Source organism: Fringilla coelebs, assembly GCF_963513975.1.
Source record: "Fringilla coelebs genome assembly, chromosome: 5".
Lineage (NCBI taxonomy): Eukaryota > Metazoa > Chordata > Aves > Passeriformes > Fringillidae > Fringilla > Fringilla coelebs.
Window position 1 is genome coordinate 31,360,661 of NC_140033.1, and position 24,337 is coordinate 31,384,997.

Genomic DNA, 24,337 nt, shown 5'->3' on the forward strand with positions numbered 1-24,337 from the left:
AGGCTTTAATTATGCAATTATATGATTATGTTTATTTCCTTACAGGATTTTAGCCTTGAGGACAGGATTTCTGGATAATTTAGCGGTCACTTTCATAAATATGTTTATCATACGTACAAAGCACTTCTCATAACTTTTTTTTTTTCTTAAGGAGACAAAAAGACGGCAAATGCTGAGGTGACCAAGATTTTCATCAGCAACTCGATGCTGACGAGCCAAATTTCGGTTCCCGTTTCAGAAGGCGAAGGTCCTGCGTTGAGCACAAAACGAATTCGGTTAATTTACTTTTTATTTTTCCCCTAACACGAGGAAACCGATACACTTTTAGACTTTCGGTGGAACAGAGAGCGCGAACTGCCTTTAATGTGAAATACTTGGCACCCTCGGCGCTGAAGTGGAGGAGATCGGGGTGGGACGAGGGGGATGGACGCGTTTCGCGCTGCCAGAAGCGAGGTGCCCTCCCGTCCCCCGGCCGCAGCTCCGCGCGAGGGGGCTCCGGGTGCGGCGGGGCGGGCAGGCGGGCGGGGAGCGCTCACGGCTGGCCCCGGGGACACAGGGCCCGCCGCTGTCCGCCCGCCCGCCCCAGCCCAGTACATCCCGTCCTGTCCCACCTCCCGCGCTGGCGCTGGCTCCATCCCCTTCTCCCCGGGCCGGGCGCCGCGCCCCCGCCAGCCCCGCGGAGCCGGGTTGGGCAGCCCGGGAGGCGTCTCCTCTGCAGCCCCCGCCCCCCCGCGCCGGTGCTGAACGCCTCGGCCGCTCCCCGGCAGCACCCCCGGGACAGCAGCACCCGGGCCTCCCTCCCTGCCGCCCGGCCCGGGCTCTCCCGCCGCTACTCCGCTGCAGAGGACACCTCATGGAAAATAAATAAATTAATTCCCCCACTCACCCCCGCGGCCGGGAGACGAGCCGGCGGCGGCCGCGGGATTAGATCCAGTCCGAGCTAGAGACCAGGTAATGTAACCTACCCGCCAGGAGGGAGGAGGAGGAGGACGAGCAGCGAGGCCGCTGAGGTTGTCCCCACCGGGGAGGGCTCCGGGGGACGGAGAAGTGGCTGCCGCAGCCGGGGCGCGCCGGCGTGGCCCCGGCGGGCTGCGTGCGAGCGGCTGCCCCCGCGCTGTGCGCGCCTCCCTGTCAGTCACACACACACACGAGCCGCCGCCCACTCAGGGATGGATGGATGGATGGATGGATGGATGGATGGATGGATGGATGGACGGATGGACGGACGGAAGGACACCGCGTGGGACGCAGCGGTCGTCCCCCAGTACTAAAGCAGCCACCGCAGGGAGACGCCGCACGCCCCGCCGTGCCCCGCTGCCACGCGGGCGGGCGGCTCTGACAGCGGGGCAGGGAGGGAGGCGGGCGGCGGGGCCGGGCCGAGGCCGCAGCTCGGGGGGGAGCGAGGCGCGATCCCGCCCCCGCGCCGCTGCGCGCATCCCCGCGGGGCGGCGAGCCTGCCAGCGCGCCCACCCCGAGCCGAGCCGCGGCCCCCGCCCCGGCGAGCTCCCGGGAAATGTGGGCGGAGAGCAGCGGAGCACGAGCCGTGCCGCCGCGCTTCCCGTCATCAGACACCGGCCTGCAAGAAGCTCTGAGCGAGGTGACCTTGGAGAAGGTGGATCTGGATGGAGCCGCTATTGCTCCGTGCCAGCCGCTGTTCCGTGCTCTGGGCTGCTCCGAGTTCCGCGACTCTTGCGTTATTATCTCGAAACGGTGTTGGCTTTAGTTAATGGTTGTGTACAGAGGTCCTGGTATAAGTAGTACCAGAGCCACGAAAACTCCATAATTCTCTTGACCTCTGCTAGCACACAGTTCTTGAAGGGAGTGGTCTGAACTGTCTCCCTGGCAGGGAGTTCAGGGTTCATCGTTGTTGAAGCGGCCCCTAAAAGGCAGTAAGTCTTAGGAGAGTGGGAAGAGTTGCCCTGTTCACGTTTCAGAATGTCCCCTGGTACTTCTGGGAAAGCACATTACCTTTCAGTCCTGCAGGGTCACAGAACTGACACAAATTCTCCACTGCTTTTCCAGTGAGGTCGATAGGAAAACAAAACAAAGCAGAGAAACGTTTGCAGATACCTGGATTTTCCAGTGCCAGCCTGAGCTTTCAGTAAAGGAGTCTTACTGAAATTGTTGTTGAAAGCTGTTTTGGTAAAAAGAGAGAAGCTAAAGAAAGCTGGTACCTCATGAAGATGTCCATTCTAGTTTTGTTGGTCTCCGTAATAATTGCTCATGTTTCCATAGTGGTTCCCATCCGTGGCTCTCAAGTTACTGATCAAATAGTAATGAAAAGGTGTTTGTGGCTTCCAGTGCAGGAATGGGGCCCTAAACTTAATCACACACCCTACTGAGCCAACAACTCGAGAGCTTTAGCTCTGTCTAGATGAATCATGACAGAAAAGTTAGTCATTGAGACAGAGGGATGTACACCTTTATTTCAAAGAAGGAGGAAACTGACAAATAATTCAATAAAAGTGAGATATACTTTTACGTACAAGTAGTAAATATGGGAATAATGCATAAGTGATTCCCTTTTTATTTTTAAAGGAGCTCTCTCCTCTCTCCTTGCATTATTGTATACTAACCTTGAATAGTGTACTTGAGCCTGAGTGCTGAACTCCTTCTACATGATGGAATACATTCAGAGAAGAGATTATACTTGAGATGGTTCTATTATTTGTGCAGTTCATTACAGAGCTGTAACTCCATGTGTCTGCAAGGGCCCAGCTAGCTTAGTTTGCAGCACAGTGTTTACAATGTAAGTGGCTTCAAAGCAAAACAGCTGATCATTTTGAATAGGCAGAGGGGTGGCTGGAGGTTATGGTTTTTATTTTATTGCAGCTTTAAATAATTTTGGTGGTGAAGAAAACATGATTTTATTTATATTATGGAGATGTAGAATAGCCTAAATATGAACTGTGGTCCTCATGGAATGTCTTTATGCATGGTGGAAAACCAAATTCTTGCGTTTTATAGATAGGAAAACTCTTTGGATAGTGTCGTGATCTGAACAGGTATTTTATGCGTAAAGGGGGGGACTTTGAAATATTACAAAAGGAAATATCTGAAAGAAACCAGACTGTTGTTAAATATTGTGGCTCTGCAGCTGCAGTAAGGAGTGAAGAAATTCTTTTTCAGCAATTCCCATTGTAAATAAATGCTTTGTTATAGTATATTTAAAAAGCTGCCTTCCAGCTCTTTAACCTAATTTAATCTGTCATTTCTCTGTAGTGTTTTAAGCTAACTCAGCTCTTTCTATGGCAGGATTCTTATTCTGGAAACCAGGTTTTATCTGGGTAGGAGATCTTTATGCAGCCTAAATTTATGGACAGGCAAGTTAAGGGAGAGAAAAAACATTTCTTGACTCACGAGCTAGTGTTTTTTAAAAATGTTTTTCTTTCATTGCTCTTCTTTCTTGGATGTGGTTCACTACATCTTACTTCTATTTCTTGATTTTTGATTTTTTTTTTTCCTGGCACTCAGTGCCTTTTTTTTTTTTTTTTTCTTAATTTTAGAAAAAAGTTCTCTCTTGTATCCTTTGTTTCTTAAGTAAATTATCTCGTCCTCTTTTTGCAATGAGGAGGTGGCTTTATTTCCAGTAAATATGATTATTATTGGACCCATTTCATTTCAAGAAAAGAGGTTATGCTTTACCTGATTTTATTTCCCATTGCAGAATCACATGATGCTTTTGAAGAGTTGCATTTTTCTTGAGGACAAGTCTGCTTTAGCAAGGATGGTGCCTGAGTATAATTCTCAATTAAATTGTATCCCTTAATACCATTTTCCAGAATTTAAGCTGTCAATTTGCTTGTGTGAGAATCAAGAAGAAGGTTCTTGGGCCATGCTAATAATCTATGTTGTTAAATGAATTTTATGTTTCAGGGTTGGTATAGTTGGTATAATTGCAAAAAATGTAATTATCTTTTGAGTTTTATTACAATGGTTAGGTCATAGCTATAAATCATTGATAAGAAGGTTACCAGTTTCCCTGTCTGTTTGTGTAATATATATATGGCATAAAGAGTTTGCACAGCACCAAGGAGGAGGTTAGATAGGAAAATATGATGTCATTGACCAACTGTTTTATGTGTCAAATGAACACAAGGAACTGGCTGAGTCCCACAAATGCGTCTCAGTCCAGACCTGCATTCCTTGACTCACATGTATTTGTGATCTGTTGGGCCAACTTCTCTAATTTTATTGTAAATCTTGGAACATTTGAAGAAAAGTTTGCAGTATTCAAACAAAAGTATTTTGCCTACAGGAGTAAGGAGACAATATTCCATGACTTAAAGAATAGAAGATGTTGGACAAACTGACTGTGCAGCTATATTTGGCTTTACAATCTATCCAATATCTTTTTGTATTTCTTCATCTTATGATCAAGCAATAAAAATCTTGTTAAACTCTTATTGAAGAGCAAAGGGTTATCTAACTAGGTCACAGTGCCTGATGAACTAGAAAGAGTCACAGTCTTTATTGCTTGGTTTTTATCTTTGCAATCTTAAGATTTTTAATTCATATTATTTTTGGGGGGTTGGGGGTGTGGTGATGGTGAGGAGGCAGATTCATCATCATTAGCTCCTTTTGTAGATCTTAGTTTTGGTTTTTGTGTTGTCTTTAAGTAGTTCCTTTATTTGTATGTTTTCAAGGTCAAGCTTCCAGTTCCATGCTAATATTTTTTTTATTTTTGGATCACAGTGCTCTTCTGTCTTATGACTTATATGAAGAGCTTGATATAAATGAAGAGGTTTCCATGAAGAGCTGATAAAAATGAATAAGCATTTCCAAAAGGATATGAACATGACTAGGCCACTTTAGGAGGTTCCCAAAAGTGAAGCAGGAAAATAATGGAAAAGAATTGAACCTTATCACAATATATTCTTTTCCTTTGTAGTTGTAAGACTTAAGATCTTAAGAAATGGAATTAATTTTAATTTATAAAGGCAGGGAGCACTAGAGAACAAACTTAAGCCAGGTTTTTTGGTTTTTTTTTAATTAATGCTGATGCATTTTCTTTCAACTTGGTGTCATGTTTATTAAATGTTAGCTCTTAAATGTATTTCAGTTCCACCCAACAAAAAACCAATGCCTTGAATAATAGTGTAAATCATATAAAATTTGCTATGAGGTTTATACTGTAGGAAACTTGTACTTTTAAGTCACCTGTCAACAAACCACGGGATGCCCAAATATTGTAGGAGTTGGAATATTTGAGAATAGGTGGATTTGACATTATTTTCATATGGTTAATATGAAAAATAAAGGCAGTATCAAACTCCACAAAAAAGTCAAAGCATAAAACTGTGCAGACTAGAGTTGCCCAAACATGCAAGTTAAAAAGTGTTTTTCTTTCAGCATGAATATTTGTATCCTCCAAAAGAAGACTTTCCAGTTGTTTTGACCGCAAGCTTGGTAGTTATTTCACTTTTATCTTTCTTTAAGGTTTTCCAGTGGAAGACTCGTGTAGATGATGATCAAGGTTCAGAAAGCATGTTGCACAGAAGATGACTCAGAATGACTGTATTTCATAGCTTTTTTATTTATATATTTTTAAAGCCAGTCCTGGTCCTTCAGGGTAGCTCATCTTCCCATACCTGCAAGCAGACTCCTGCTGCAGCCTCAGGCGTGACCATTGTGTAGTGCCCTTCCATCCTGTGGCCTCAGGATTAGCAAACCATTGGCAACATTCCCAACTTTGGCACCCAGGGAAAGCGCGTACAACAAAGAGTTGTAATGGTGTTCAAGATGTGGCCTCAAAGAACTTCAGCATTTCTGTCGCTTCATGATAGTGCAACAAGGTGCGTTGCCTTTTCCATGTGGTCTACAGTTTTAATCAAAATTAGTAAAATCAGTCACAAAACACCAGCACATCATCCCAAAAGATACAATCTTTTTCTTTTTTCCCCACAGAAATAGGTTGATTAAGGTTTTAACATTCATGGTTGACACTCAGCACTTCAACACTCTTGGAGTCTATGGTACAAGCAAAATAGAGACAGAAAAAGATGAAATCTCAATTTATCCATTGTGTGAGTTTTAACTTCATAGTGTCACCTTTGGAGCTTTACTTTTCAGTTTGTGTGTTCTGAAATCAAGAAATACTGTTTGGAACAAGTATTTCTTTTAAAGTACTAAAAACATGTGAAGAAAGAAAACAAATAGAAATCCCCATTTTTTTGTGCTGACTAAAATGGTGAAAGTATATGTGCAAAATGCATATTTGGTTTTTTTAACATAGCTAGTACTGCACTGTATTTGATTAGTATTTCAGACAGAGAAATGAGCATATGCTTGATTCCAGCATATGCTTTTGTAATTAATTGTATTAGAGTGATTTTTAAACATTAGAAATTAGGTTCTGTGTGGTATTCTTTTCAAATCTCTGGAATAACAATAAATACTTGGTGGTGAAGATGAAAAGTTTTGGAGTGATACAAGACTGTGTTCAAACTACCAGCTTTAACAATCTGGCTTCTGAGAGAGACATAGCTGATTTTCTTTGCTGATCTTATTGGGAGATAGAAATTGGATAAAAATATGGGATATTTCAACAGTTACCTGTGCTATTGAATTAAAATGCCATAGGAGTTGTCATTACTAGACTGAGCTTCTATGGTTTGCATTTTTGATATGGCCCTCAGGGCAGGTTCACAAAAGAAGCCAAGAAAAGAACAACTTAATGATGCAAATCAACTCCCCTTGGTAATGTTAAGTGTCTGATTTCTTAACAATTGGAATTTTATATGCTAAATTCCTTGATAATTCAGCCTTTGCTAAGTATACTTTCCACTGAACAGATCTTTTCTAGAATTTAATTGCTTTTGCATGCTCTGCTGGGGATGGCTTTGGGTCTGAATCTGGATTGTGGACCCTGTGTTCCCAGCAGTGCCTCCTGCTGATGGTAGAAATGAAAGTTTGTGAGATATATGCTGCAAACTGGAACTGAAGACTGGTTTCAAAGACAGAAGATAGTGTGCCTAGGACAAAGATTCAAGGAGGCTGAGCAAGAAGGTTGCATCTGAGAGCAGGTGGAGAGAGCTGAATAGACTATGGAAGGAAATCGCTGCTGGAAGTTGAATGTGGCAATGGGCCTATCATCTTATTACCAGCCCCTAGAATGTACCTCTTTAAAATAATTTGTACATAGTACTAAACTAAAGGATCCCTTTCTGCCCTGAGGAATTGGTAAGAGCTGTACTCATTTTATCACACAGGGATCCTAACTCCTTATCTTCCATTAGGCAGCCTCTTTCCCTTCTTCTCACCAACACTACAAAAGGTGAATCAGGGAACTCAATAGCACATGATTAGAAACCACAACATATTTTAGCGAGGAATGAAAAAAGCTTTTGTATTTTTTGACCTCTAGGTTGTATATATAAAGAATATAGGTAGAAAAGAATATGCTATAATAGCCTGTATTTACGGGGCATGAAGTATGCTTTATACTTGGGAAGAATAGGAAAAAAGAGAACCTGTTTTCTTTTTCTTGTGCAGATACAATTATGTTGGCTAGAGACATAAGGTAGGGTTTTTTTCTCATGTTTTTCTCATGTAGTTATTCAAAAAGAGATGTTTTGTTGTAGTTATGCTGGAAATAGGGGTGCATTATTTCAATTTACTTCATTTCCTCATTCATACAAAATAACACTAGAACATTATGAGTGCCTTGCATGGCCTTTGATCTGTTTCAGTTTTAGCTTCATGAAAATAATGAAAGGGATTTCTAAGCTAATGAATATAAAGGCCAAGATCACATGAGGCATAGAAATCCAGGAAGGGCATTTTTCAGTGACACCTAAAAGCACCGTGGTGATTGCTCTCAGTCAATTAATATGTCAGTGTTGCTTGATTGGCATTTCCTCTATTTCTGTGACTCCAGGTCCATGCTTGAGCTCCCTTCCTGTGGTGTAGTTCTCCTGGGTTATAAGGAATTACTCACAGTTTGCACCCTGTAATGGCTGAAGAGACTCTGACTGCTTCTTAAGACTCCATTATGTAGTCTTTTTGATTGCTTGCTTTGATTTGCCTGATTAGGTTAAATGGAAATTATTTCTCATAATGATTACCAAAATAATATCTCTATTTCCAGATAAGTTCTTTAATATGTCCATCTTCTCTGCCATTCCCCTTTTTTATTTTGGTCAGAAATTTGTCCTTCTCCCCGTTTATTAGAATGAAAACCAAGATACAGTAGCAAGTTAGTGCTCTACTCTTCTCATCCTACTGCATACTGGGTTTTCCACGTTAAAACTGAAACTGCCAGTGGCAGTTGTCACTTGTAGGACACCTTTCATAGGATGCAGATGATGCTCCTCCATAGTTGCCAGTACTGATGTTTTACCATGCTATTTTTATATGTAGAGTTACATATGTTTGCATTCTTTATCCTTATGGCTTTTAATTCTGCCTTTCCAGTGTCATTATTAGGATACAGAGAAAATGTAGCATTGGAAGAATGACACATTAGAAGGTGAAAACAGAGTGGATGGGAGAAAACATTAACCTGAGGAAACAGTGTTTTGAGGAGTTTCACAGAGGCAGATATCTTCAACCTAGCAGAAGTGGAATGACATGTCATATTTTCAGTCAGAGCAGGTTTTAGTTGTATTCTGATTTTTTCTTTTTTTTTGAGAAAGGAATAGAGAGTATATTTCCCTTTGCTTTTATGATTTCTTTATTCTAATTGTAGGTCATAGGAAGGTTTTTGTTGTTGATGAATAGTATAATAATAGGATACAGAGGCCTGTCCTTTCCACAATTAAAATAGATTCTTCTTTTGAGTGTAATAGCATAGACAGGTGTTAATGAAATGTTGTTGCTTAATTGGGTAATGAGCATGCAGTTCTGGATAACTTCAGCACTGCTGAAATATTGTATATGTAAAATGGTGACTTAAATTGTTCTCAATGAAAATGTATTTTAGCTATGGGGCCAGAATTTTTTTTTTCTTGTATGTATTTCCTGAAAAATTAGCAAAGCTGTAGTAGTTGTCATATCCAAGCTTACTTTGGAATTATTTTACTTAAATTGATAGTTTAATTGCACTGAATTATATGTTTTATTAAGTATCCAGAATATGTTTTTAACTTTAATAAGGTAGTTGCAAATTTTTTCCTTTTTTTTTTTCTTGTCCCCCATTTACCAGTTTTATCCCAGATATATAGATGCAACAATTTTTAATGAAGGACTATACTCTTGTGATACCTAAATTAGCCACCTTAATTAGGGTCTCTAATTTTTGTGTTAGTGGATCCTGGGTAAGTAGGTTGTTATCTGTTAATAACTGAAGCTTAAATCCTACTTTTAGATCAATTCCATCTACTAATGAACATGTACTGGATGAAAACAGAAGTTATAACTGTATGCTGAACACCCTGTCCTATAAGTACTTTGAACAGCAGTTACAGCTGTTTTATATGCAGAGAATCTTCCATTCTGGTGTAGTCTGAAGGAAGCATTTACTTCTCAATATGGTAGCTGAATATACGTGAGTGAGTAGATAGTTTTCCAATAGTAATAATTGTATGTGTATACACAAATACACAAGGTGATGTGAAAATAGGAAGAACTATGCAACATGTTGCATACTAGGAGGTGAAGTGGGCAAATGAAGAAAGCCCACTGGAAGGCTGCAATCATATTGCTCTGATGATTTGGGAAGTTCTAGTGTTGCAGTATGGTATTTGCAGCCTGTAGTAAGCCATAAATACCATATATACATGTGTATGTATTTTCCACATGATCCTTTTGAGCTCTTTGGCACCTCTATGACCAGGTGCACAGAAGGAGTAGTGGGTACTGATGGGTCATGTTGGCAGTACAGGAGCGAGAGGAGATGCAGAATTTGGACCAGCTACAAAAACAACAGACACAAATGCCTGGAGGAGACATTTCAGTGCCACTACTTTGACTTGGCATGTGAGCTGCCAGAACTGAATGGATGAATCTTTAGTTGACATTTAATAGTAAATTTAGCTCCTCATTTTAGAATGGAGGACTTCTGTAATCAAGGAAGTTTTTAGTCATCCAACCAAAGCAGAGCATGTTCTGTTTTCCTGTGCCAAGAGGCAAAGACTGCTTGTTTCTTAGCTGTTTACACTGTTCCAAAGGGGAGTTTGGACTGTTTGGTCAATCCCTGCTGTGTTCATTAACTTGGTGTGTTTGTTTCTGTTGCCCCATTGAGAAGGGAACGGTTTGTGTTTGCGTTCCTAAAAGTTTGGACCTGATTTATTTAACCAAACCCCACTGAGCACAGCACCTTTTATATTTGGTTGAACTCATGCTCCCAGGCACATTTTATTCTGCCTCTGTGATTTTGACAGGGGGAATCCCTCTTTGTTTCTTAATTTGGTAGAGCTGCTTATCTGGGCCCTGCTGAGGATAGAAATGGGCTGCCTACTTTCTTCTGCAAGCAGGAACCAAGAAAGACTCTTGTCCTAAAGAGAGAAAAGCATATTCAAGATGGTTTCTAAGTATTTTTTTTATCTCTCAGAGAGCTGATAATATCCAGAGAGTGTTGCAGGGATTCCTTAAGCAGGAATAGGAAGGCTTTTCACAGCAGTGAAAAGACACAAGGTCTTGAAGGTAGCGGAAGAAGGAGGGAATGATATAAACTATCAGGTTACTGGGCTTTAATTCTCGGGCAGTCCAGCAATGCAATATTCTGCTTTTGAGGAAAGCCATGGCAGCATGAGCTACCTAAAATGCACACTGTGCCTCAAAGAGGAGGCTGTCAAAGCACTGCCTTTAATTTTAATCCTAAAATGCTGCAGCATAAGTTGAATAGCTGGAGCTGTGGACATTGGACTGGCCTTTGGGAGGTGGTTTGTGTTACTGCTAAGGTTACCAGGACACCATCTCTAAAATCACCTGTTGCTGTAGAGCTACAGTGAAACTGTACAGTGATCTGCATCTTTCACCTGTGGCAGTTAAAAATGCTGTATTTATCTCAAATAGACCTACTTGGGGTGGCTTGGAAGGAACTGATTAGTCCAGAGTGCAAAAAAGAAAAGTGAGTTGTAAGGGAAAGGTGCTCTGTTGTTGCAGTGTTCAGGCCTGCTGGGGGTTGCATAAAATGTTTCTGTCTTCTGAGTACCCTAAGTTGTCAGGATTTGTGTGGATTTTTACCTATTAAAAAAATCTGCTTTAGCTTTGTAGACGCTACAGTCAAGAGCTGATCCTGCAGGAGAGAAAATTTCTGCCAGCATAGTTGCCCTTTAAGGCAAAGTACAAATACATTATATTATACTCTTTAATCAGTTTGAGTTGTATCTTCTTCTTGTCTATAAGCAAAACTACTTTTTCAATTGCTGAATGTTTTTATCACTATGTTTGTTTTAGTATATACCTAAGTACAACTGTAATTTTCCCACTACAGCATATACCTACACTTACTGCTTACTTGTTTTAAATGCCTCTCTTAGTCAGGGTCCAAATACAGATGAAAATCTGAGTGAACCTCCAACAAATACAGTAAATATTTACCAACCTATATATCTGTACATAAATCATAAACTTTCAAGCTGGAGAACATCTTGCATTTTCCTACAGGTGAGAAACAGGTATTTTTTGTTTAACCTTATAATTGTGCAATGACAAAGATCACTGAGTTAAAAGTAAGAGGTACAGGTTTTCAAAAGATGCATACCATTAAAATTTACAATGCTAGTAAAGGCAATAGTACTATTGCATTCAAGCTCATTAACCTTTTCACATTTATTTTGCAATGTCCTGACAGCATCCTCTCCCCTCTGAAAAACACCCTTTAGTTTCTAATACTCAGTCTCATGTACACACTCAGTTCCACTGAATTAGGCTCACATACATTGACTGATCTGACTAGAAAAAAGATTTTACGCTCTAAAAAATACACTCTCCCACAAATAATTTGTAAAAGACAAAGAAATGGATTTCATATAAGCATTTAAAGCGATCTGATCAAAAGAGGAAAATTACCATCATATATTAATGAGTTGAACATATTTGGTCTTTATGAGCTACTGCAGCATTAAAAAAAAGTAAGAATGCTAGTGGCTAAGTTTATACTTCTTTATTTAAGGTAGAAAGTGATATTCAAATAATCACAGCAAAACTATGCCCTGACAGAGTAGCCTTAAAAGTTACTTCTAAGGTATTGCATTATTTTATTTTCTGTATGATTATCTATACATTTGTACAGATACATTTAAATACCAGGTAGTGAGAACAACTGAAGGGAAATCAAGGAACCAGGGAAACCTAAAGTACCAGTTTTGTGTGAAGAGGCTGTAAGTCATTTGTAGAGTAGTTTTTCCTTACCTTGGACTTTGTATGCTGGCATGTTTTTGAGCTGTTAGGCAGCTGAGTGAAGCTGGGGGATTGGGGAGGAAGAGTGGAGGGAGGGCAGTGGGCAATCTGTGGAGCAGTCTGAAGCAGTGTCTGTCGGTGCAGAGGGCTGGCAGACTGGAGAGGGCTTGCAGTTTAAAGGGCTGGTGGGGGAGTTTCATTACAGTACCATTGCACTGAGCATTAAAGTCCTGGTGGCTGAGAAGGAAGGCACTGACATTTCTCTTTAACCTCTGTGTTTTTGACTTGTGCCCAGGTGGTTTTTAACCCATCAGTGTGTCTGGCTCATTTGAAAGACTACTGTGGAGCAACCAAAAAGCTGGGACGTTGGGCAATGTGATGTGCAACATACCTTTGAGATTTGTATTTCCTTCATACCTAACACACTCAAACTTGTGTACTGGCACACCCTATGGCATGTCTCATTACTCAAGGTCTTGTGTATCTGCAGTTATCCAAGCCAACAAAAAATTCAGGCTGCATTATAGTGCTTTTCAAATAATTCACAGAGAGTAGTTTTTAAGTTAGCATTGCTTTTTTTTTTTTTTTTTAGTTCTGCAAAGGGATCTTCTAAGGAATTCTTGGACGTATTCAAAAAGATTTGGCAGTATCTTGGGCAAACAATTAGGGTTTTTTTTAAGCTTTGAGCAGTTCCTGATGCATATTTGGTATCTACATTATCAAAGACAGCCTGTTTTGTTGCCTGAATCAAATCTATTTTGCTGCCTCTATTTTACATTTGGAAGAAATTGTATTTAATACCAAGTACTTTTATAGAACTGTAGAATGCCATATATTATTCAGATATTATGAAATACAATCTCACAAAATATCACAAAAATATGAGACATTATAAAAATTGATGTCTTGTTAGTAATTTAATCAGTGCAGTCACAAATTGGCTCTAAAAATGATGCCCCCAATTTTGTGGATCTGGGCAAATGTCCAGCCTTTACATAGGGTAAGCTGTCCTCTGTGTTGTTCTGTAGAGCATTGAACAGTCTTTCAAGTTTTAATTTAGTGGTTTGTCCAGTGACTTAATCGAGTAAATTGTCAATTAAAATTGCACATATGAAATTCGTTACTATTTTGCTTTGCATGGCAGTGATTTTCTTTCTTAAGCTTTTATGCATAAGACTTGAAGATTTACTTTCAAAAAGATAATTGTCTGTGGTATGCAAAGCACAAGATAGTTTGTCTGCACCTTCCATAAATTGTCTTCTATGAAGCCATGACAACCACAAAAATATTTGTGATGCAACAGTCCTGAGTTGCACATTTTATAAACACAGAGACAAAATATGGGTCTTGCAGCACATGCTTTTCAGAGACGCAATACTCAGCTAAACTGGACATATTTTTCTCAACAGTACAGAAAAGATTGCAGAATTTCAGATTTCAACATCATGCTGTTAAGCTGTGGATCAGTTTCAAAGAAGATGGAAAGAACATTTTTAGAATCTAGAGCATACATTTTTCACTTTCTTATTTTGTAAGAGCTAAATAAACCAACAGGATAACCCTTGTCCTACCTCCCCCAAAGTACTTAAGATTTAAAAATACTGAAATGGAAGAAGGGACTGGGTCATTTTTTTTCAGTCCACTGCAATACCAAAAATTTTATTGCAACTTTATATATAGGGCTGGATTCATCCAAGCACAGACTTCAGTAGGATATGCATCTATAATTGAGCAACTTTTCCAGATGTACTTTAAATAATGGAGAGATATAGGCACTTGCAGGCCACATTTTGTTTTGTTATAGCTTACATGTCTAAAACAGGTCAGGGAGAGATATCCCAGGACTTTGTTTCTGCCCACTGATTTTAAGTGAAACCTACATATCCAGTTCACATGCAGATGTCAGCACTCTTAATGTCAAAATATTGTTGTGATGGATTGCTCCCTTAAATGAGAAAACGTCAAATTATGTATAAGTTAAAAAATATCTTGCAGATCTATATCACAAGCTTAATTCTTCTCTAAAATGTGTAGATCTTGAGTATATACTAGTAGGAGAAAAGAAAATTATCACCCAATACCTAAGGTCTTACAGGGAATTATAAAAAATTAAAAAGTAAAAATTCACACCAAAAGAAAACAATTTGTGACCAAACATCCATTATTAGAGCAAGCTGCTATATAGCTTTAGGTTTTATTGCCACTGATAATGTAGGGCATTCTTTCAAGAAGGCTTGGATTGGGACAGAAGGAAAAATTGTGCTGCAGTATAAATGATAGCACTTGACCATATGCAGCAAAGATTATTTCTTTTCAAGTGTCTGTTACTAAAAAGAAGTAGTGAAGCAGATGTTAGTGTGTAGAATACCTGAGCTGAAGTTCACATCAGCAGCCAGACTAAATGGTTATGATGAGTTTACTTCAATTTTAACAGTTTAATCTGAAGATCCCAAAAGAAATTCTCCTTTTGGTGTCTGGCTCTATTCCAGAGAGGAATAGGTACATTTAATATGTGCCTATGTGTGAAGGGGCAGCAAGGTGCAATATCTTTGCCAGCTCTAGGCACCCTTCTCAGAGGAGCTCTTGAGTAGCTAGATTTGTATTATATGTAAAATTCTACTGGCATTGCTATTCACAAAATACACTGCTAGATACAGTCTCATGGTGAGTTGAGTAACAGCCCTCTTGATATTGATATGTTTTTGTATAGACAATGGTCCAAGACTGTATTAACTTTTGTTTTTGTCAAGTTCAAGCTGACAGTGGACTGCAGGCTAGCTGTCTGTCACTGGCATGCCCATGCCAATTAGCTCTGTCTCTTAGAAGTACACTTCAGTGGCAATTCTGACCTTCTACCTCGTGCTCTGTTCCCTGAATTAAAAAAGCCCAGCCCCAGGATAGGCACAGGTTTTAGTCCTCGTTGCTCTCTGAAGTCAATGGACAAAAGGAGCTGTGGTCCCACCGTGATGCCAGGCTGGTGCTGTGCTGTGCTGGCTCATGTGGCCTTTGTGGTCAGCATCCCTGAGGCATTGCAGTGGTGCCTGCTGTTAATCTGCCTTTCTGTGGCTGCTTCTCACAGGTGCAGAAATCTTGGGGCCAGAGGTGATTTTCTCTTCCCCTGCCCAAGGAGGGAGGAGGATGCTGTGGAAGGAAGGGGCTGCCGCCGAAGGGCGCAGTGGGGGAGAGCAGCTTTGCTGACACAAGTGAGAAGCTGTACCTGGGACTAAACACAAGCTGTCAAAGTGTAACAGAAGGTGTCCAGCAGTAACAATGCCTCCCTTCCTGCTTCACTCCAATTATGGGAAATGTGGTATTGTTGTCACTGCAGGGTCTTTGTCAGAGTTCACCAACCCGTGTTTACTTCCTTTGTTGTCCCCTTCTTGTGTGCTTGTGTCAGCAAACATGTTCCCTTCCTGCTGTTGTCCTCAGTGATGAGATGAACAGCCCTTGCAGTTTGGCATTACAGGCTCACCTATCACTGCCATGTATTATCTCCAGTATGTTTCATTCTTCCCAAAAGAACTGTTTCAGATTTAAATTAAAGTTTTAGACAATACAGAGATCAATTAAATGATATTTTCTCATGGTTAGGCTGGTCTTTTTCTTTAAGCAGGTCTCCTATTGGGTTAGCTTTCAGTAATTCTAGACCTTGTTTGACTTTTCATGTGAGATTGCCACACGTCCTAGAAGTGCAGATTGTCATTAGCACCATTATTTTCAGATAAATTAAGAAATTTATTCTGAGAATTGCTTTCTTGCCCACGAACATTTGAAGTGGTGGGCAGTGAAAGTTACAGCAGTTTGCCTGTAAAATCTCTCCCAGAGGCAGCCGGAAATTCCCAAACAAAGCACTAGGAAGAGCTTTGAGGCTTTAACATCAGTTGCTTAGTGAATATCTAGGACAAGAGAAAGTTTTAATTTTTTTTTCCAGCCTGAGTCATCACATTGTTTTTCTGTTTCTTTTGGCCAGGCAGTTTCATCCTTTCCAGCATTCTTCAGGTCAAGGCAAGTATGGTGTGTGAGACTGATAAAAAATAACAGTTGTGAGGACACACCTTGTTGCCTGGATTTTCAGCAATATGGTTCAGAAGATTTTTGCATTTACAAAGAAAGGGCTTTTGATGTGAACTTTGAAAAGCATTTTGTTCAGAGTTTTTAAGTGAAGGTGGGATTTGGTCTTAGGTACAACCTACCTTGTAATATATTTATTCTATCATCAGTTCTACAGATGATTCCTATGCAAAAAATAGTGAGGTTTTTTTAAAATTTAAGAAATAATGGAAAATAATTTTTGGACCTTTTCAGAAAATTCTGCATTATCTCCAGCAAAACACAGATTTTTAAATATTGTCATGGCTAACACTGCTTATTAATACAAAATTTCTAATTACTGTATAAAGCCTTATGCAGTATTTTATAGTTTCACTGTTAATTGAACAGTCTAAAAACATCTAAGTTAATTGCACACTTACTGTTAATTGCTGGGCAATTTTGTCCAAATGAGAAAAAATTGGATTTTTGCAACATGATAGTTGCATTAAGTGCCTCTAATTTTCCTTTTAAGCTTTTACTGATGATCTTTAGAGCATTTTTATTACACTTTTTATCCATTAAACGAAATAATATTAATGTTGATCTTAGTGTATGTTATAAAAGGCAGTTTCCCAACCAGCTTCACTATATACTGCTGAACTCCTAGAGCATTACACACAAACTATGTTAAGGTGTCCCCAGACATTAGCACTCACTTAAAAGGCTACATATAACACCTAAATAGAATTTTGAAACTGAACAGAGGTTGTTTAGGAAAAATCCTTCATGTCAGACAAAGAATCTGTGAGAGAAAGCCTAAACAGGTGATGGAATGTTAATAAACCAAGGATATCCTTCGGAGGGATTGCCGAGCTTCTCCATAACCTCTTGTGCCGCAGTAAATTGAGATGCTTGTTGGTTTAGCAATTGGTCACACAAAATAAACTGTCCAAACATCATGTGTGATAATCAGCCAATCAGGTCTCCAAAGAGTCTTTAAATGTTCAAACTGAACAAAGGCTCTGTATCTCTCAAGTTCTGATTATTGTCTTGGACAGCAGCTGTCTGCCAGGTAATGTGCTGTTTTTCTATTTCCTTTTAACTTTATTTAGTAGCAATAGGTCGTTTCAGATTACTGTGGTAATCCATGCAAAACTAATTGACTAATTAAATGCAAGACAAGTCAGTGCACCAGCACATGTTGCACAGTATTTGCTGTTGGCTTTTTTAATCATTATCTAACGTGTATTGACAAAACAGTGTGAAGCACTTCAAAGAAGAAATATTCTTATACTCTGTCTAGTCCTGAAAGGTTATAGCAAGGATTAAAAACTGAATGGTGACAATTCCCAGTATAACCAAATATGGATTTGATGGACATATTTGTTCATATAGGTTGCCAAAATTTCTGAGAAAATAGAGACTTCAAAGATGAGTTTCTAAAGAGAAACTTAAAAGAAGGGGAAGCATCAGTGTTGCTTAGGTCAGATAGGGAGAATTAATGCCATGTGGTTTGATTTTTATTGAATGTAACATCAATGCATTTATCAATGCAACATCAATTTTGCTTACAAGAAAAGTCTTCATGATAAACATCTTATTTTCATAAGGATTTAGGAGGGAAGCAATAACATAATCCCCCTGCATGAAACCAAGTGTTGGAATGAAGGTTATTCATCCTTGCTGAGCACTTAGACAGACAGTTCTTCTGCAACACCAGAAATTTTTGTAATAAAGGCTGAGGGGTTGCTTTAAAGCAAACAATATGGGGGTGTATTTTACTGCCACAAATAACTCCCTTTCAGTCTTTTGCAATGTCAGAACTCAGTGTTGTATACCTCGTTTCAGATATAGGTTCTTAAAAATTATTAGATTCCTTAGAATCAAGTGCAGAAATAATTTCCAATTAGGTTTTTTTTCACTATAACAACCCCTTTAAAATCTCCAGGCAACCTAAACAGTTCTGCAAATATTCCACGAGCTTTAGAATGGCTGATTATACATTATTTTGAAGGAAAACTTGCTGAGTTTATTTCCTGGAGATAACCTGGTGATTTTTGGGGCTGTTTTTTGTCATCCCTGTTATCAAAGCTTAAAGTCTAAATCTTTGTTTACTGAGTTCAAAACTGAGTTTAAAGCTGTCTTTGATTTCACCAGAGTAGGCTGGTGGCTTAGAGGCTGGAGTTTTGGCTGTCATCTTCACAGATCTTCTGATGTCAGAAGCATTGTAGGGGCTTATCACACACTAAGGCTGTGGATTTAAGTGGGTCAAATTCTAAAAAAGAAAAAAGAGAAAGCTCTTCAATGGAGTCCTCAAACATTTCCAATGGATATTTTATGCCTTGCTTTATTTTTTTTTTTCATTCGTGTTTGCTTATTTTATAATTCTCAGTCAATCTACATGAAATATTATTTGTAAAAAGTTTCTAAAAATTAGTTGGGAGATCGAAAAATAAGTAATATTTTCTTTTTTACCAGTGGTTGAGACTTCAGCATATATTCTCAAAGTCCCACTCTCATGTAGAACTGAGGTACTGTAGTTCTCCAACACTAAAAATGTTGCCTTGACTATTAGCAAAACCAGGAGATAACAGAAAGGTATTGCTACAGGGTAATAGTGGAGAGGTCCCCAAGTCCTTATGTACAGGAGCCAGGCTTGAACAAATGACTTTTCATGATGCTGTATGCAACCTTAGTGAAGTTTCAATATGAAGAAAATTCCTTTTGCTTTAACTTTTCTCCTAAAAACCTGGAGTTTTTTTCAGATTTTCACACAATATTTATTTACAACTCCCTATCCTGTTAAACAGCTACAAGAAGGAAAGAAATTGAGCGGGGGAAAAAAATCCAATTCAGCCTGTCTCTTCTCCCCAGAGTCCCAGAGAAAAGGAAGCACTGTGTTTGACCCATGTAACAGAGGAAAGCAGGAGAGTGAAAGATGTGTGTGCAGTGTAGTTACAGACATAAAATAATCACTGTCTGATGTTTAAACATTGCTTTATGGTGTTTCCACCGAGATACCCCATTAGTATGTGATGATAATCCATCATGGTTGTACTTCACTGAGGGCTCTTGCCATGACTGCATACATTTCTGTTTTTTTTTCTTCCTGTGGAATGAACGTGGAAACAAGGGAGAGAAATTATTTGAAGAACATAACCAAAATAGAAGCTGGGAAATTACAATGCAGCTTAGAAATGGACAAACTTTTCACCACATTTTTATTCTGCTTTGTCAATATTATTTTATTCAAGCTAGAAGTGCAGCTTTAAATATAGTCTTGTGGAGAATGTGAAAGAATTCTTTAAAAAAAGTCCCTGGTCAGGGCAGTGCCTATGTGTTGACAAAAGTGTGTAGGGGGTTTAATCCTTTTTTTTTTCCCACTTATGTAGACATAGCTTGTCTACAGCAACTAATTTGAGAAAGAATATGTTCAGTTAAAGAGAGGGATTGAAACAAGACAAGTGCTTCTTTTCTGGTAAGGATCTCAAAATCTAAACAGCATCTCAGTTCAGCTGGAAATGTTTGTCCCAGATCTAACTCCTACATGCTCAGAGGGTAACTCTTAAGAGTAGGGAGAAGTGCCATCTGGTGATTCACAGCAAAAAATGATGGAATCAATTTCTAGGAGATGACAAATGGAAGTGGTCATCGACCACAGATAAAATTGCCATCTGTGATGTTTGGTTCTAAAGATTCTTAAAACTGACAAAACACTCCACTATCTCCATTTTCAGATATCCATTTAAATTGTTATTCTTTCATTGTACTGCAGCAAATTAATATTATATGTTTAGCAACAGTAGATCATAACTAATGCATTGCAGTAATCACAAAAATGTCAGTGTATATGATGTCTGCTGATACAAAAGCTATATATACTATATGCACCAATTATATGAATTATGGAAATTATGCTTGTATACTTATATTTGTCCTTTTACATTAAATTTTGAACTGTGATACATGATTTGTCATTTGCATTAATATTTTAGCTCATGGTTGTAAAACAATAATAATAATATCTGATATGTGAAGAAATTAGAGAGAATAATAGGTTTGAATAATTCTAATTCCTTTAATAATAATTTAAAAATATTTGACAGTTGATAAGCTGTTGGTGCTCTGTAGATCTCAAATTTCAGACTGGAGAGACCATTAAAAAGGAAAAGGGTTGGCTCTGAAGTTGCAGAAAAAGAGAAAACATTAAACTAGCAGTATTTAATTCAGCAAGTTCAACTTATTTTTCTGAGTAGAACTACATCATATTAATGTTCTGGTTTGTGCTGAAGACAAATTAGTGGCTTAGAGAGTGAGTTAAACTCAATTCTACCTTGCTGCATTTGTTTAACCTTTAGACTGAATATTAATTTTATTAGTGTGAGTACTCAGAGTATCCAGGTGCTTTTTTTTTGTAGACCATATTATGCAAAGTTATGTCTCTTTTTCATCAAAACCCTCTTTAAAGCTCAGCAGAGTGAAATACATTGCTGTGGGGTTTAGTAAGAATATGCTCAAGTACTAAAATGCTGTGTATAAGTATTCACAAGAATTGCTCCCTTAGTTTGAATACTGAAATACTTGTTGAGAATGAGGAAGAAACCGTAAAACATTGATGGTTGTTCTTAGGAAGATTTTCTTTGAAGTCAGGAGGCATTTCAAAATGTCAGACTGTATATGTATTTCTGTGAACCGATCTTTTAGTTTAAAAGAAGGGAAATACATAATACAGAAATGGTATTTAATGAATATTAGACCATACCCATTTTTCTAATTTGTAATTTGTGTGCTTAAAAAGCATTTACTACAGAGTTAAGCTTATACATCACTGCTAATATGTTGCAATTTTTACTTGAAAGCCTTTTGAAAAGATAGAAGGAAAAAATTATGCTATTGAACATTTATGTGTACGTATAGAATTGTTTGGCATAGAAATTCTAATCATCTGCAAAGTATGAACTCAAGGTGTCTTGTTGTACCCTGTGAACTTGTATCACTTTGTACACAGTGCCACAGTTGATAATGCAAAAAAGCAGTATTTCTCAACCAAATCCTATTTTGTAATCCCCTTTAACCTGCTTTTCCATTAATTTATATTACTGTCTCGTAAGGTAACCCCTGGTCTGAATCTAGCCCTACAAATGAATACTGTCTTTTATGGTATAGATTACCTTATACACAACAAGGGCTCTATTTTTAGGAGATGATATGATAATTCTTTACATTGACACACAATGACTAGTTGGGTCAGGGTGAGTTTGCGTAATGGAATGAGCTCCCTACAGTTGTTTCCAGACACCTTGATAATGAGAAGTGGCATGAATGTTTAATTTATTCATTTCTTTCCACTCAGAAGGTCAGAATGAACTGGTTTCTTGATTTCTGTTTCTCAAAGTTTTCAAATGAGTTTAACTTTTTTTTGTTTTTAAGTAATATTTAATTTGAAACATCAAAAAACAAAATTAAATTATTGTTGTTAAGAGAATGAATGAAAGATAAATTAATTACCTTGTAAATTGCAATAACAACAGTCTGATTTTAATGCAGCTTAACTATTTTAAAAGTCAATTGGTGGTCAAAACTAATGTTACCATAAAGGAAAATGAGCAAAAGCAGTAATCCTTGTAGTGACTACAACTGATGATGACCTTTTTGCATCTATCATGTTATTAGAAAATAATTTTCTTCTCCAAGGGCAAAAAATTTTAAGCTGTCAACTGTTACATCAAGTTCTGGTCATAAAACCTTTCACCTTAAAACAAACAAAAAGAATTAAAAGAACTGACTAATTAATTCTCAACACAGACAGATGACAGATCTGAACTATGAATGACTGAACTGTTTAAGGAGTTGATAGACAATTTAAGAAGTTCTTTGAATTCTAGGACTTGACTGTGGCTTAAAGCCAGGCCTCCTTTGGAAGACCGGTGCTGCATTAGAATTAGAATTCCTTCTGGACAGCATGTGCTGCAACAGGAAGTCTACCAACCTGTGAGATGGAACAGCATATTCCCATCTGTTGCTGGCCAGCTGTCCTGTACATACCCCTCCTTTTCATGAGATCAGCCTGACAGCAGTAGTTATGCTCTTGAGCCATCATGCAGCTGAGCTGCAAACATGAATCACAAGGGGTAGGTGCACTTCACAGTCACTTTCCTGTCTAAAATTCAGTCCTTGGGCGTGTTGGGCTTTCTAGCTTTGACCCAGAAAAATATTTAGTGTGTGTTTGTGTCACTGAATCATTGAGAAGTCTTTTCTTAGAGAGAAGAATAAAGGCCTTGTTAGGGCTTCATAATGAGATTGGGTTTTGAGGTTTGTTGGAAGAAATCAGTGCTTTCTTGGTAAGCACTCATTTAAAATGCTTGGTAGTTAACCAACTGTTTTATATTTCATCAAATATACTATTGCCTTGTTTCAAGAGACATCACTGTCTCTAAGGACTTACTCCCACATTTGCAGATAAGAATTACTCTCCCTTTTTCAAAATGGTTAATTTTGCAATATAATCAGGAAATGCTCTGACAATGACTGCAAAAGGGTAATTCACAGTGACTTCTGAAATTTAGACCTGTGGGAGCAGGATAAAATACCATGAAAACACCCCTTTAATATTTGTTTTGAGAGAAAAGAATGTTGACGTGGCTTTTAGGATTATTTGAGGAGCTGGATTTCTAAGGAAAGGGTAATCGTTTTTTGGTTGGTTCCCCCCTCGCCCCCCCATTAGGTTTTAGGCAAAGTTCAAAGTTTATTTAGGGGAATATAATGAAATATAATTCAATCTTCATAGTTTTGTCTAAAAACATGCATCATTAAAGAATTTGCCTTATCATTTATTTGAGTAGCTCATCATCCTTGTGTTGTGAGAAATAGCACATAGTTGTCACCTACTATCCTTCTCTACATCGTTGTGTTTTTACTATGTCACAGACATTGAGCAGCAAGAGGATGTGATTGATGTCATTACATCATCCTTAGATTGAGTGTGAGGAGCTTTTTCATGTATTTCACTTTATTCTGGGTATCTGTGGTGGCTGTATCAAGTGTTAATTCATTTTCCCACCCTCCCTCACTGCTTTCAGATTTGTTAAAGCTGAAGCGCTTTCCGCGGTTGACAGCAAACCCCAGGTATTTGTGAAAGAAGAGCATGATAGAAATGTGATTGCAATATGTGATATTGCAAAAGAACCTGATACTCATTAGATAACAGAGTGGGTTTGACTTGTGTGCTTGCTTTGCAGCCAGCACTTCCTTGAGAAGGCAGGAGTGGAGATCTGCTGGTGCAGATGGCCGGGGTGCCCGGGTTTGTGGTAGAAGGGAAGCCCCTGGCAGGCTGGGCACTGCAGCCAGTACTTCTAGAACTTAGGAGGTAACTCACATCTCTGCTGCTGGCTAGGCCTTGAATGAAAACATCTGAATTTGGGCACCAGAAAAAAAAGAAACCTAACCTAAGCTGAAAATGGCTGGTTCATACAACTTCAGCCTGAGGTCATTGTAACTTCGGCTGAGTCCCTGATGGTGGTGTGCAACTCAAGCAGTGTGTGCTGAGAGTGCATTAGGTCAAGAGAAGGGGGTACAAAAGCAAAACTAGGACAGCTGGTCTGGGAAAGAAAGTCTTTTTGAGCCCCTTAGGATTGGCTCTTTTGCTTAAAGGGAGTGATGGCAGACATGAAGTCAGGTGGAATCTTGAAATATGCAGTTGAAAGGCAAAAGAACTGAGGAGGTAACTGGTATGAATTATGTGATATATATAATTAAGAAGTCTCCATGAGAAGCAGCCAAAAATCCCTTCCTATTGTTGTTTTCTGGATTAGGACAAAGGGATGGGACTACCAGATTAAAAAAACAGGTTTTTTGGGGGCATGGTTAGCCAAGTTTAACCATTTCAATGCAGAAACTCTTAAACTGCAAGAGGGAAAGCCATTACCCTTCTCCCTTTTACTAAAATCACTCATCTTAAGGCTAAAAGTCAACTTGAAAAATTTTATTTTTTCAGGACAAAATTACACCTTGTGCAAATCAG

General features: G+C 38.8%; 1 protein-coding gene across 1 annotated transcript in view; it reads left to right on the plus strand.

The window, feature by feature from the left end:
* The first annotated feature begins 751 nt into the window (after nt 1-751).
* Nucleotides 752-24,337, plus strand: part of SLC16A7 (solute carrier family 16 member 7) — an 80,760-nt gene continuing 57,174 nt past the window's right edge. Inside the window, exon 1 of the mRNA XM_084206183.1 lies at nt 752-951. The gene's annotated coding sequence lies outside the window, so the exon portion shown is untranslated. The remainder of the gene's footprint in view (nt 952-24,337) is intronic.